Source organism: Ursus americanus, chromosome 34 (genome assembly GCF_024610735.1).
Source record: "Ursus americanus isolate L20-20 chromosome 34, mUrsAme1.1.p, whole genome shotgun sequence".
Taxonomy (NCBI): domain Eukaryota; kingdom Metazoa; phylum Chordata; class Mammalia; order Carnivora; family Ursidae; genus Ursus; species Ursus americanus.
This window is the reverse complement of record NC_142160.1, coordinates 26,933,547-26,947,322: the sequence shown is the minus strand read 5'-3', so window position 1 is coordinate 26,947,322 and position 13,776 is coordinate 26,933,547. Positions and strand designations below refer to the sequence as shown.

The 13,776-nt window shown below is 44.8% G+C and overlaps 1 protein-coding gene across 19 annotated transcripts in view; it reads right to left on the bottom strand.

The window, feature by feature from the left end:
* The window catches only part of AOPEP (aminopeptidase O (putative)), a 323,900-nt gene that overhangs the window by 83,643 nt on the left and 226,481 nt on the right, over window positions 1–13,776 (bottom strand). The gene's annotated exons all lie outside the window — the stretch shown is intronic.

The window sequence follows — 13,776 nt, the reverse complement described above, 5'->3', positions numbered from 1 at the left end:
GGGGAATGTGAACTTGATCCAGCATTGATCAGCCAAGCAGCAAACTCTCATTGTCCTTTAGATACCAAACATAACTTCTCTTTACTAGGGATAAACCCAGCCATTCGGCATACAACACGGCTTTTGTGCTCAGTAGTATGAGAGATGAAAAAGAACCACCAAGAACATTAAAGCTTTATTAGACTCATCATAAACACCTAATATGTAGACTTTGAGAGTCTACCCGGTGAATTTATGTTCATATTAATATTAGGTATGTTAGACTCTCTTAAACCTATCAATCTTCCAGTCATTTCTGTTTTATAATTACGGATTTCAATTTATAGCATAAATACTGCAGTCTACTTTAGCTTTGCTTTCTATTTGAGCATTTCTTATCTCACTGCCTTGCTCTCTGAGGTTCAAGGGCATTGGAAATCCTGCGAATGCACAATTAAATATGCTGTTGTTGTTTTTAAGCGCTGTCCTATGAATGTGGTTTAACAATCTCTGCACAAAGCCATGTGTCATAAGAAATACACAGTTCAGAACCTAGATCTAGGCACCCTCCGTCCTTACCAGCTAGTAGCTGTGTAACCTTGGGCATGTCACACAACCCTTCTGGGCCTCTAAAAAGGAGATTATGCTATCTGTTTCACAGGGCAGTGCTAAGCATGAAATGAGACAACACATAAACCAAGAGGCACAAAGTAGACCAGTGGATACTAATTCCCTCCCTCTTTCTGCCCAGAAACAAAAGCCTGTCTGGTATTTTGAAAGTAAGTAAACTTTCGAAGGTCTCTAAATAACTGAGTTGTGACATCATAAGAAAAAGCCTCCCCTGACCCCCACACAGACGTGACATCACTGATGGAGCCCACGGTGATACGGCATGGCTGAGCTACTACGGGCAAGTGCCTCTTTCCAAAGGACCGGTGGACACAAGGAAACAAGTTCTCTTTCTCATATGCCTTATGATAAAGGAGATCATTCTGATTCCGGTCCCATCTCACTCAAAACAATAAGTCCACTGTTGTTCTAAGAATATAAAAAATGAAATTTGTTATTTCTACACTGTTCTCTGAAGGTCCCAACATGACAGGTGCTAGATACAAAAACATCTAATATCCTAATAGTAGCTACGTGCATTTAAACCCAATGTAATAATTAAGAAGAGAGAAGGATTAAATTCACAAATACAATTCTATACAGAGCTACCCAACGTACATGTTCTTGGATTTACCCATTTATGGTTTAATTCACTAGAAGCATTTATGTGAAACCCAGGCAGACATCCCTCAGTTACAAGATCAATGACAGTGATGAAGAAACACAATTTGAGGAGGAGAGACTCAGTGAGAACTCCGGAGAAGCCAACCTCATAATAAATATAACCAAAAGAGTCTTAAAGAGCATGTATCTTTGGTTGGCCACATGGAATATGAAAAGCGACAGCACACACAAATGAGGAAGAAGGAAGAGAATACAGAGAAGAGGAGATGGAGCCCCTGGAGGGAAGGCCAGAGATGACCCTGGATGTGGAAGGCGACCTCCCTCCATGGAAATAGGACATGGGGGTGACGGCGTTCTCTCCAGTGTGACCCTAGCATCACTTGTTGCCCTGGAGTCTCAGCCCCCAAGTCTGATATATTGACTCTGGCCTCCCTTCCATGCATTTTCATGCCAATAAAGTTGCTGGAATTAAGAAGTGAATTGCGGAGCTTTGGGGCATAAATAATGTCATATTGGAAGGTCGGGGCTAATAACAACCAGGATGCCCTTAATGCTCCTTAAGGAAAACCATCTGATCTACGTAGCCCTCGATGTGGTTTGAAATTCCCTCAGCCTACAAAGGAAAATATTTTTAGCATGTAGCACACTTTGTAACAGACATATAAATGCACCGAAAATATAATTTTAGGAAAGCATCTGGGCTTGATCATTTCTTGTTATACCTCAATGCCAAATAGGTTCTACTTTCTCAATATAAGGAACATGGCAACAGTGGGCCACAAGCTCTACAACGATCACTCTAGCAATTTCTCATAAACGTTTCATTCCTGGCTCTGGTTGCTTTCATTTTTTAAAGTGGCAAATAATCTACAGATTTAAATAGAAAAGCAGCATAAAAAATGAGGTGCTGCTCCTGGAGCATTAGGCCCCAATGTCTTCCCTTCCTAGAACTCACTGGATCATCTGCACGAGAGACATAAATGAGTATTTACTTTTATGTCCCAAAATGTATCCTAGAAATAACAGCTGCCACTGTCCGAGGGAAAACTCGCCTGCGGTTTATTGGTCTGCAGATATTTCAAGACATTGACAACCCAAGCCAAATCTTTTTCATCTCCTGCTAGTCAAACAGGTTACTATCTGTGAATAATTGATTTGCAATAGAAGCAAATGCCTATTCTCCCATGATCAACCAGCCTAAAAGCTCTTGCAGATTATTACCTGTGATTTCTCCCCAATAATCCTTCACATAGCAATTTTCCAGCTGGAGAGAAAAGAAATGCACAGACAAGGTTTCTTGATGGCTACCTTTGTACATCGCTCAGGAGGAAACACATGAAAATTCTCCCAATCCCACTCCAAGCTGAGGGCGAGGTTCCAGTCTGTGGGCAACTCCACAGATTCCCAGGCTGGAAAGGGAGACACTTGGAGGAAAAGTAAATCCAGACCTCCCTCCTCTCAGAGCGACCAGGCTCACCTACATAGAGCTCTCGCTTCAGCCAGGTACCGGGCAGAGCATGTAGTGACATGGGGCAAAAAAGCAGCTCTGGCCTTCACCCAGGCCAGCTCCCCTCACTCCCCAGAGAAGCAGTGAGGGTTCAGAGAAGGCAAGTGGCTTACCCGAGGCCACACAGCTTAGTGGCACAGGGCTGCTTCCAAAGCCGCATCTAATGGACTGATTGCCTCCCTCATCCAAGATAGGATTAAGTTCGCAGAACAGAAGTTCACTACGGCGTCCTCTGTGAAAGCGGCAAGTTGGATACAACAAAACGGACTCTCCTTTCCCACCCGGCCTCTAGCGCTGCTCTTTAACCTCAAAATAATGCGGCTTTGCATTTTATGCATCAAATTGTCTAGACCATACTTAGATGTGGTGGTGGTAGTCATAAATAGATAGGATCAGAAGCAGAAACACTGAGCTTGTAAAGGCCCAAGCTGGAGGACCGACCTGGAAGGACAGGGTCTTCTGTTGAAAGAGCAGAACGCACCCACTACCAAGCACCATCAAAGACAGCTGCCATACAAAGATACGCGTGTGACGTGCACACTGCCCTTTTTTTAAACACACATATGGAATTGGGCAGTTTGACAATCACTGACTGTTATCCTAACCTGTGTGGTAACACTTGTTGCTGGCCACCTCTGGGCTGTGCCCTGGAAACTCTCCCACTCTGGGTCAGTGGAGAGGACAAAATGAGGGCAAAAGCCAGGGGCTCTAGTTGGAATTGGCTTTTGAATGCAAATAAGATAAAAGATGCATCCCTTCAATGCTTTAGATGGTACATAGAGACACTTCTCTGTTCGACCAATTGCTTTTTCTCATTTGTTGTTTTGGTGACCTGATATTTATTACCTAATTTAGTTTCCATCTCAAGGGAGGAATAGCTACGTCTTTCTAAAAGCAAAGACCTCAACTAATCTCAACACACACTCCTATTCATTCACACCAAAAAAGATACCAACTCTTCCATGCGGTAAAGCCCAGAATTTCCTATGTAAAATATTCAGTCAGATACACAGGGCTACTGCCATTTGGAGACACCCACATGGAAGAAGGACGTACACACCATGACACGTGCTTATGAAAAGCCCTGGAAAGTGAGGTGCATACTACTGCATGCACAAAGCACAGTTTCGTCCACTAAAGAATGGTAAAGAACAGATTCAGGAAAAAGAGCAGTCATTAATTACATCAAAAATCATCACTGCTCAGAGCTCCCTGCTGTATTCATTTCTCTCTTCATTGGTCTTGTAAAAAGGAAGGCAAGGATGGATCCAAGCTGATTTGGATGAAAAGCAACCTTGCTAAACGCACAAAATACCTTAGTTGGACGGACAGAGGGCTGAGGGTCTTAGATCTGAGCTGTGGCTCTGCCACTAACTGGGGCTACCAGCGTGGGCAGATCAGGCCACCACTCGCCGGGAGAGAAAATGAGCTCCTCACCAAGATTTGCTCCTGCCTAAGATTCTAAAGCAGACCGAAAGTCATGCAACACCAGAAAAGACTAATATTTAACCATGAAGCAATAGGGGTCACACCCAAGAATTCTATACCATGCACATAGTAAATATACACCTAGTTTGTACGACATAATGGCTCTCCACAAAAGGGAAGGAAAAAAAGCCCCACGTTCTAAAATCAGTCAAGTGTTCCTAATTGCTTTCCTTGTCAGCAGGTGCGCTGCTGGCAGGTGCTGGCGAAAGTCCCCGCGAGCATGGCGGGCCCCCGTCAGAGCCGCTGCCCAGAGGCATGGGATGCGGAACTGAACATACGTATGTGCAACAATGCTGTGCAGTGTCAAAGCGTCAAGGGGCCCTGTGTGTGTGGGAGCACCCACGTGCACAGCTCGCCCCACTGCTGGGTCTCAGGGCTTTCCCCAGGCGTGGCAAGAGCATAATGCAAGCACAGAATAATCTGCCTTTGATGAAGAGTCTACCAGAATACGTCTTCAGGCTAATAAAGAATAGGGGAAGTTCTTAAAAAGCAGAATCAGATGTTTTTCTATTGATGTATAGGTTTACAACCTGATGTTGATATCTTTGTCCTAATTCTGAGTTTATGTTGCTCCTTCTTTCTAAAGATCTCTCTCTATGAAAAAGATAAAGCACCATTACAATGAAGTCCTGTTAAATGGTATCACTCTTGATGATTGCTGCAATGTCCTTACTTAAGTGAATTTCTCTCTTGTGGGTGCACAACATGTATGAACCTGAAAAACAGTAATGCCCATACGTCCAAACACGGCCGGCCAGACTTTGCACCTTGGGGACAATTAAACTAGCTCCCTTGCACATGAGCTGGCTAACTTGTGACCCAGTGGGGCACAGCCAAGTCTCTTGCGTCCAAGCATGCTATCTTCCAATGGACTTGGTCTCCCAGTTGAATGTGGCAAACAGAGAAGTCAACTTCTGTGCTTCCTCTCAGGTCTCAAACTCAGGGAAGAGGCCCCCTGAGCACACCTTGAACAATGGTTGGTTTACAGATGCCCTCACGGGCCATGGGCTCGTGGGTGTGGCTGTGTCCTTACAGCTTTGTAAGCCCACTGCCCAGCACGATGCTTGGCATAATGGTCGAACAAATGAACCAAACCATAAAGTCAAATATTTGGATTGCTCAGGAGGAAGAGAAAACTAAAGGATTGCAAGAGTTGAGATTATACTCAAGGAATAAGAAAACTTCTGTTGATTCAATATATTGCAGAATATGACATATTTATGGATTCTCTCAGTGGCTCCTAGTCCTACTTATGGAGATCCTCATTCACTGAGTATGGCCTGAGTCCAGGATCTGTAGTAATTTTGGTTTTTAAGTAGGCTCCCCACCCAATGTGGAGCCCAATGTGGGGCTTGAACTCATGACCCTGAGATCAAGACCTGAGCTGAGATTAAGAGTCAGATGCTTAACTGAATGGGCCACCCAGGTGCCCCCAGGACCTGCAGTTTTAAACAGCTTCCTGGATGATTCTGATAAACAGGTCTCAGCATAAGCCAGCTAGGTGGCCTTGAGGGTCTCTAATCCAAGCCTGCAAAGCTATGCTTCCACAAAATACCTACACTTATCTCTTTATTAAAAACCATGTGTGGGGCGCCTGGGTGGCTCAGTTGGTTAAGCGCCTGACTCAGGGCTGTGAGTCTGGGCCCCACGTCAGGCTCTGCACTCAGCGCAGAGTCTGCTTCAGATTCCCTCTCTGCCCCTCCCCTGCTCCCCCCTCCTAAAATAAATAAATAAATAAAATCTTAAAAAACAAAACAAAATGAAAACCATGTGTGCACAGGCCACTACCAACTCTCTCTATCAACTGGATGGAAACAAGTAGACTTTTTAAAGCCAGTGGCTCCTGCTTCCTTTTCCTTCTGGCTCAAAAGGCAAGCAAGTATTGTTCCTCTCTCCACCGCGTCACACCTTGATCACGTCTGTGTCCATCTGGGCCCGTTCCGAATTCTTATTCTTTTTAAAGAAACAAGTTCTCAAATGCTCTTCATCCACCTGAGAGAGCCATTCCCATCTGTCTTCCTCTGAGCTCCCTTTAAAAACAGACGTCCAATCAGATCCTGAAGGGTCTCTGGTCTCAGTGTAGGTCAATATCCTGAGTGTCCTCCCTCGTCACTTGGCAGGGTTCAGACACGTCACCCGCATCGCATGCATCTGTGCTTGTTTCACGTGGCTTCCTACGTATCGCTCTGGGGGCACCTGCAGATACTTCTCAGCCCACTGTGTGTGCTTTCTAGGGAGACACCACTGGCCACCCAGATACTTAAGGATGCCTTTTAAAAGCATCCACGTAAGTGAACGGCTCCTAGACCCGAAAGTTCAACGTTGAAAACCAAGGGGTGAAGGTCTCTCTCACTGTTCTTCTCACTTCCCGAGACTTCCTAGTACCTGAATGGAGGGAAGAGGCTTGGCCTTTCATCCAGGAGTCTTCCTTTTAGCTAGGCTGCCGGCCCACCTGCCCAGGGATCTAGCTGCCATTCAAGTATTAGCACCCTTTTACAGGCGTCTGGTGGCTCTCTGTGGCTCTTGAATTTTGTGGGAGCCCTCCAGCATCACATCCAAGGTCCTGCGTGGTCTGGCAGTGTCCTGCCTTCCTAATCAATGCCCCCTGCAGATCCTGCTCTCCATGCGAAGCAGGCAACAATACGCCTGTTCCTGACAAGTCTGTTCCTAAAAGGGGAAAGATCACTACTCCAGGTTGTGGTCACAGTGCATTCACCTGATGTATTTTATCGCTACAAAAAAAATGCACTGACCCTTCTATTATCTGGGGGCAGATGACCTTGGTTAGAGTGTGGCAGAGGCTGGGGCTGGGGAGGGAGAGGGGAGTGACAGTAAGGCTGACTGGGAGGACACTTTCCCCCAGCCCTCCCACTAGGAAGCTGCCTCCATTCCTCTGGTCCTGGGGCATTACCTTAATCACGCTTATGGTAATCATGAGCCTTAATCACGCTTATGACAAACTGGTTCATCAGCCCCCTCCCATCATTGAGATCTGATTCTACCCAATGCTGCTCAAACATGCATACTCAGTTTTCTACCCCTGGATGCTGGTTCTGATTCTCCGCCAGCCTGAAATGGCCTTCTCCCTTATGAGTCCTTCAAGAATGGCTTCAAATGGTACTTCAACCCTCCCTGCTTCCACAAATGGGAAATGACCTCTTTCTTCCGAATGCTAATAGTTCATTTTTCACAAGTTATTGCTTTCTGCCTTAGGTTGGTTACTTTGTATCTATTTTCCCTACTTAATTATTAAGCATCTTGAGGGCAAAGCCTGTGTTCTCTCATCTTTGAGTCATCCACAGTCCCTCAGAAAGGATAGATGTGCCAGCTACATTCGTGGGAAGAAGGGAAGGGATGGGGGGAGGGGGGCACTGGACTAGGAGGTATGACTTCAAATCCTGGAAGTCTCCTCTTGCAAATCTCATCCATCTGGTCTGGGATGCTTGGCAGTTCTGTAGAAGCCTAAGCTCTGACACAGTTACAAAGGAAATCTTCAAGGGAGAGGAAACACTTTTAATCCTTATTATTCACTTGGAGTCTCAGACTATTGTGAATGAGATTCAAATGCTTTCTGGAAATTGCGTTTTGAAAGAGAGAAAAAGAAGGAAGGACACAGAACTTTCGTTTGTAGCACCAAAGGAAAATGTCTCCCGGTTCACCGTGGTGCCTTATGCTTTGAAGAGGTCAGTGCATTTAGACAGTGCCAGATCAGATACCCCCAATAATACACAATGCCCAGCACAGACCTTTAGTTACCTCGTACTCTCCAAGGGGATAGACCCTTCCTTCCCACATTTCCATCTCTCTCGTTCCACAAGACAGAAAGCCATTTAGGATCCCCAAAACCTTTAGATCCCAAAAATATTCATCCATAGGGGAATAAAATATAGTGAGGTTGAGTGATTTTTATTGGCCATTTTGAAGGGATTCACAAGAAATGTGGAACTAATCAGGGAAGTATTGGGAATAAGCATTGTTATGGGCTGAATTTTTTTGCCCAAATTCACATGTTGAAGTCCTAACCCCTAATAACCTCAGAATGCGATTGTATTGGAGATAGGGCCTTTAAAAAGGTGATTAAGGTAAAATGAGATCACATAAGTGGGCTCTAATCTAATCGACTGCTGTCCTTAGAAGAGAAGATTAGGACAGAGATCTTTACACACACAGGGGAGAGACCACGTGAGGAAACAGGGAGAAGGTGGCCGTCTGCAAGCCAAGGAAAGAGGCCTCAGGAGAAACCAACCTTGCCCATACCTTGATCTTGGACTTCCAGCCTCCAGAACCGTGAGATCGTAAATGTCTGTTGCAAAATCCCATCCGCTTTGTGGGATTTTACTATGGCAGCCTGAGCTAACTAATATGAGCGTGAAGACACAGATGCCAAAAATGAAAGAAATCAGGCTACAGATGAAAGGACTTTAATAAACTCTCTCCCAGTCTCTTGTGACTGCAGAGCAGGTATCACTTTGAGGGATTTGTGGGCTCTTCGATGAGCTGTGGTGACTCATCGACATTATGGCCCTGCCCCAACTGAAGCCAGAGAATCTAGACAATGTATCTCTAAGGCCCCCCCGACAAGGTATTTAGTCATTTCGAAAATGTAAGCTGAACTACTGGACTAAACAGACAGCAAAATTATTAGGAGCCCAAAAAACACACCACATTATAGCAACTGCTACTACTGATAAAAAAAAAAAAAAAAAAAAAAAAAAAAAAAAAAAAACAAGGATCTCATAGCACATAAAAATATCATTTCTCTGGAATTTGCAAAATAACCACTCTCAGTTTTCTTGAGTGACCATTAAATGTAGAATTCTTATAGACACCACTGAGACTGAGTATCCCAATGGGCCTTAAACTTATGTTGATGTGATTACATAAACTGTGCAAAAAAGAAGGTTACAAGTTATTCCCCTAATAAACCTAATAAACCACTGGCCTTCCCTATGCTAAAAGCATCACATCTTATCAAATTTCCTCAGTTCTGTGACCTCAGCATTTTCCCTATGAGACTTAAGTTGTCCATTATGTGCTTGTGTGGCCTTTGGCAACTTGCAGGTGTCTGCTTGAAAAGAAGTGGCATTTTCCAAGATGACACAGAACTTGCTGTTCTGGGAGGGGCGCAAGAGCGAGTCTGGGAGCCTGACTTGCTTCCTGCCTATTTCTGAGACACCCGATGCGATGGGCTATCACCCATCTTCTCTATCCTCATCAGTGCCCCTGGTGCCCGTGATTTTGCCATTTCACATCTGCTGAGCACTTCCCCCAAAGAGCAGACGGAGCCACAGAAGGGCCGTGAGGTTCACTGGCATCAATGTGCTACTGGTTAGCACCTTGGGAAACAGGTTGCCTGGGAGTCGAAATTAAGGGCTGAAGTGCGGCTGGTAATCAGTTCATGCCCTCCTGGATGCCCACTGTGAACGCGCACTCCCATCCACGGATTATAATCACCTGCGCTGTCACGGCCGACTGAAGGGTGTCTATGGACTGGCCGAGCTCTATCTTTATCCACACATCTGACAAAAATACGGATGATTTGTTACATTTCTTTGGTGGAGGATTTTAAGGCATCATGCGCTCAGATTTTCATTCAACGAATAGCTTTGGAGCAGTACCGTACACGAGGAGAATATAAGCCATGTTTGTCATTTAAAATTTCCTAGTTGCTACATTTAAAAAGTAAGATGTAATAGCTAAAATTAATTTTAATAACATATTTTAGTGGGTATAGATACATTGGGTTATGATGTAGCAAAAATAGTATCATTTTGACATGTAACCAATACCTTAAAAACCATTAAAGAGATATTTTACCTTCCTTTTTTTGTAATAAATCTTCTAAATCTGCTGTGTTTTCACAGTCCACTCTGAGTGCTAAATTTTAACCAGAAATGCTTGGTCTGTATTTAGATTTCATAAAATTTACGGTTAAAAAATGGATTCATTCACATACCCAAACTTGTTCCACACAAAAACTGAATTATTAGATCTTAAAGATCAGATTAAAATTTAGATTAGATTAGATTAAAAATGCAGCTCTTCAGGCACACTAGATATTTTTCGAGCGCTGAATAATTACGTGTGGCTAGTGGCTGCCATATTGGACAGCGAGACCCCGAGCACCCACTGTGCACATCACAGCAGGTAAGACAAGGATGAGTCAGACCACTTGTTTCCTCTGGGTGCAGAAACCCATGTATGAGACACATATACAAATAGCAACAGTGTAAGGCAGGTCATGATACTTGCTAAATACACAGAAAGGAAAGCATCCCAAGGAGAAAAGGGAATGCACAAAGGAAGGCAGGTGGCAAAGGAACAAGCATTTAGAGATTGGTAATTACTGTTGGGCATATGCCTGGGAGGGTAGAAATTGAAGTTTAAAAAGACAGCCTGGGGCAGTTCTGCTGATAGCCTCAAATAGCAAGCCAAAGAGTTTGTTCTCAAGCCACAGTTAACGGGGAATAAGTTTCAGGGGAGGACGAATCTTTTAGAAAGATCCACTTAGTATTGATGCAGACGGCTTGGTGGCTAAAAAAGCCAATTAGCTACTGAACCAGTCCAAGCAAAATATAATGAAGAAATGGGGGAGGCAGTAGGAAAGGAAAGAAAATTCGAAATTTAATAAATATGTACATAAGGATACCAGAGCTTGGCAATGTGGCCAGGAACTCAAGGAAAAAGAGGAGTCAGAGAATTCTCTAGCAACTAAAATAAGGAAGTACAGATGAAAGGCTGGATGGGAAAAGTTATTTCTAATGTATCTGCGCATAAATGTTTTACAAGGAGTTGGAATATATGTACATACGGGTTGGTGGGGGTTGGAGGAGACCTTTGGGCAGACATGAAAAGAAGTCAATATCTATTTATAGAATGGTCAAATTAGCAGAATGGGAGACTCTTAGAAATAATGTATACTATGGGGGGCAAGGAGGGAATCTGAGTAAATTAAATTACAGTACTATTCGTTAGAAAGCTAGGCAGCTGTTGAAAATTACTGCTCTTAAATTATATCAAAGGATATGCAAAGCTGCTTAAGATACACTTTTAAATGAGAACTTTCAGCTTGGATAATAAGATTCCCATTTTGTTTAAAAAGGACATGCACCTACATTCTGTAGGCACAGAAAATGTGTGGGAGGACCCACACCACGCTGTTAGTAGGCATGGATTATCTCGGTGGAGAAAGTTTGAAGGGGGCAAGGGTTTTTCCTTTTTATATTTTGCTATTGTTTGAACTGGCTACACAGAACACATTGTTTGAGTTTTAAAAAGAGAGACAAAGGAAAGGGTAAACCATCCCTCCAGAAGAATGACTGAAGGGATTTATATCAAAAAATTATCTCTGGGCCATTTTAATTTTCTTATTACGAATTTTTTATATTCTAAAATAAATACGTAATACTTCTATAACCAGAAAAAAAGTCATAAAAGGAAATAATCTATAATACTGATGGTACAATCAATTTTAAATCTGTTTGCAAAGCCAAAGGTTACAGGATTGGGTGTTCTTTAAAGAGGTTTGGATCCAATTTCTTTTACTTCTTTGGGGCTCATGCTTACTTTTATTGCTGCTGAAGTGATTTCCACATTTTTTTTTTAATGATTTCCATTCAGTGTGGCCAAAAAGGAAAATCGAGGCCAACCACAAGGCAAGCCTTCCTGAGAGGAGACAAAAAGCCTCTGTAACCTGTGGAATGAAAACTTTACCAGGAGAACGTGACTCTTTTGTCATGAATGACTTCAGTTGCTGGTGGACAGAAATTTTTAACGAGAACAAAGAGCATCGAAGCGATTTCAGTGCTCTGGTTGTCAATCCTGGCCAAGCACACTAGTAACTTTATATTATAATGATGGGGACAAAGAACAAGGTGTCCCATTCACCACCAGGCTGCTGCACCCAGAGGGTCCCGGGCCTTTGCAGAGCCTGTCACTGAAGTGGAACTGAGAAGAAACGCTCAAGGAGTGCAAAAAGGGCCGTGAGCGAGTAAATCATCATCGGCCGTGTAAATAACGGCAGAGAATGGGTACGGAGATGAAAAGGTGCCCTCTGATCATTCACCAGTGGAAAGATGTGCACTAAATCAGGGTCCTTTCTGTCTGACGCTGTTGTTTTTACTGAACAGTTAAGCGCCCAAGGAAATACCAGTTGGGTCTTAAAGACAATTTATAGCTAGGCTGGCCTCATTGCACCTGGCTGTGTTTTGACAGCAGGTTTCGTCAGTTTATAGCAGAAATTCTTGTCTACACTATAAGCTGTCACAAATGCAAGTAGACCCTGGAAAAAATGTACTGCTCAGAGGCAAATCTCTCCCTTCGCCGCGCCCCTCCCCCTTTTAATGAAAAGCAAAAGCCTCCTGCTGGTGGCAAAGCCAGCTTCTCTTCAGGGGAAATTAGGGAGCCTCCTGGGACTGTGAGGGTCAGCCCCAGTGTTACAGCCCAAGTGGGGTGCGCCTGCTTCTGGGCACTCGATTAAGGACTCTTTCTTTTCTCTTCCCTCGGGGCTAACTGCTGAATACAGCGGCCTTGTTGTTTGGAGCCAGGAAATTTCGGGATTCTGCTCTCTGAGCTCCCCACTCTTCCCAGCTTCCAGGCCATGGAAAGAATGTCTGGGCGCCTTGCAACAGCCTGGCCTCGGAACACAAGGCCCACAGCTTTGGCGAACGCCCTCTGCCCCCATCTAAAACAAGAAGGCAACACGTGGCTATTCGGGATCAGACAAACCTTAACTTTGTTGTTGAGATTTTTCTCCTCAGTGAATGGCCGGGTTTGGAAGCCCCGTCTTAGACATCGCAGGACCTCATTCTAATACACACAAGTTGAAAGCACTGCCTCCCAGGCCCAGGTGCTGCCTTACCCACCCCTGTTTTGTTTCACTTTTTTAGACCTCGGGGTTTTTTCTTTTTTTGCTCGCAAAAGGATTGGGCCAAACAAATAACTTTTAATAGGTGACGCGCATCTCCGAACAGAAGGCACTGCGTCCTTTTTAGGAATGAGTTCATGGCGGCTGGTGGCCGACATTTTCCCCTGTGTGATAGCACAGACAAAGATGTGAAGAGAGGGATGAAAAGGTAATGGAGAGCAGCCCCTCCTGTTCCTTAATTTCATGGTTCACAGACATTCATTGACATTCAGACACTCCCAAGGGGAAGCTCATATAACCAGCCATGAAACCAGAAACGAGCAGGCTAAGGGGGCTGCTTGCCTGGGCCCAGGGCAGAGTTTCTCACAGCCATGGGGGTCCACTCCCAGACACCAGGGCTCACTATGATGGCCCTGCAGCTGCTCGGAGGGCAGGGGGGTGCAGCCCCGACTGGGAAGCTCCAAGCCTGTAGGGTCCTTTGACCAGCTCCACGCAGGATGGCACCCTCGATTTCCCAGGGCCTATGCTGTGGCAAGGGTCAGCACTCGGGGGCTGCCCACCAGGCTCCAGGAAGCACAGGACCTGGGGAGAGTGGAGGGAGGGGAGGCTCCAAGCCAGGCAGTTCCCATGGAACTGGGGCTGGCCGGGAACGTCTCTCCCTCAGAGGCGCCCATGGGCTGAAAGGGAGGGAGACAGTAGAACA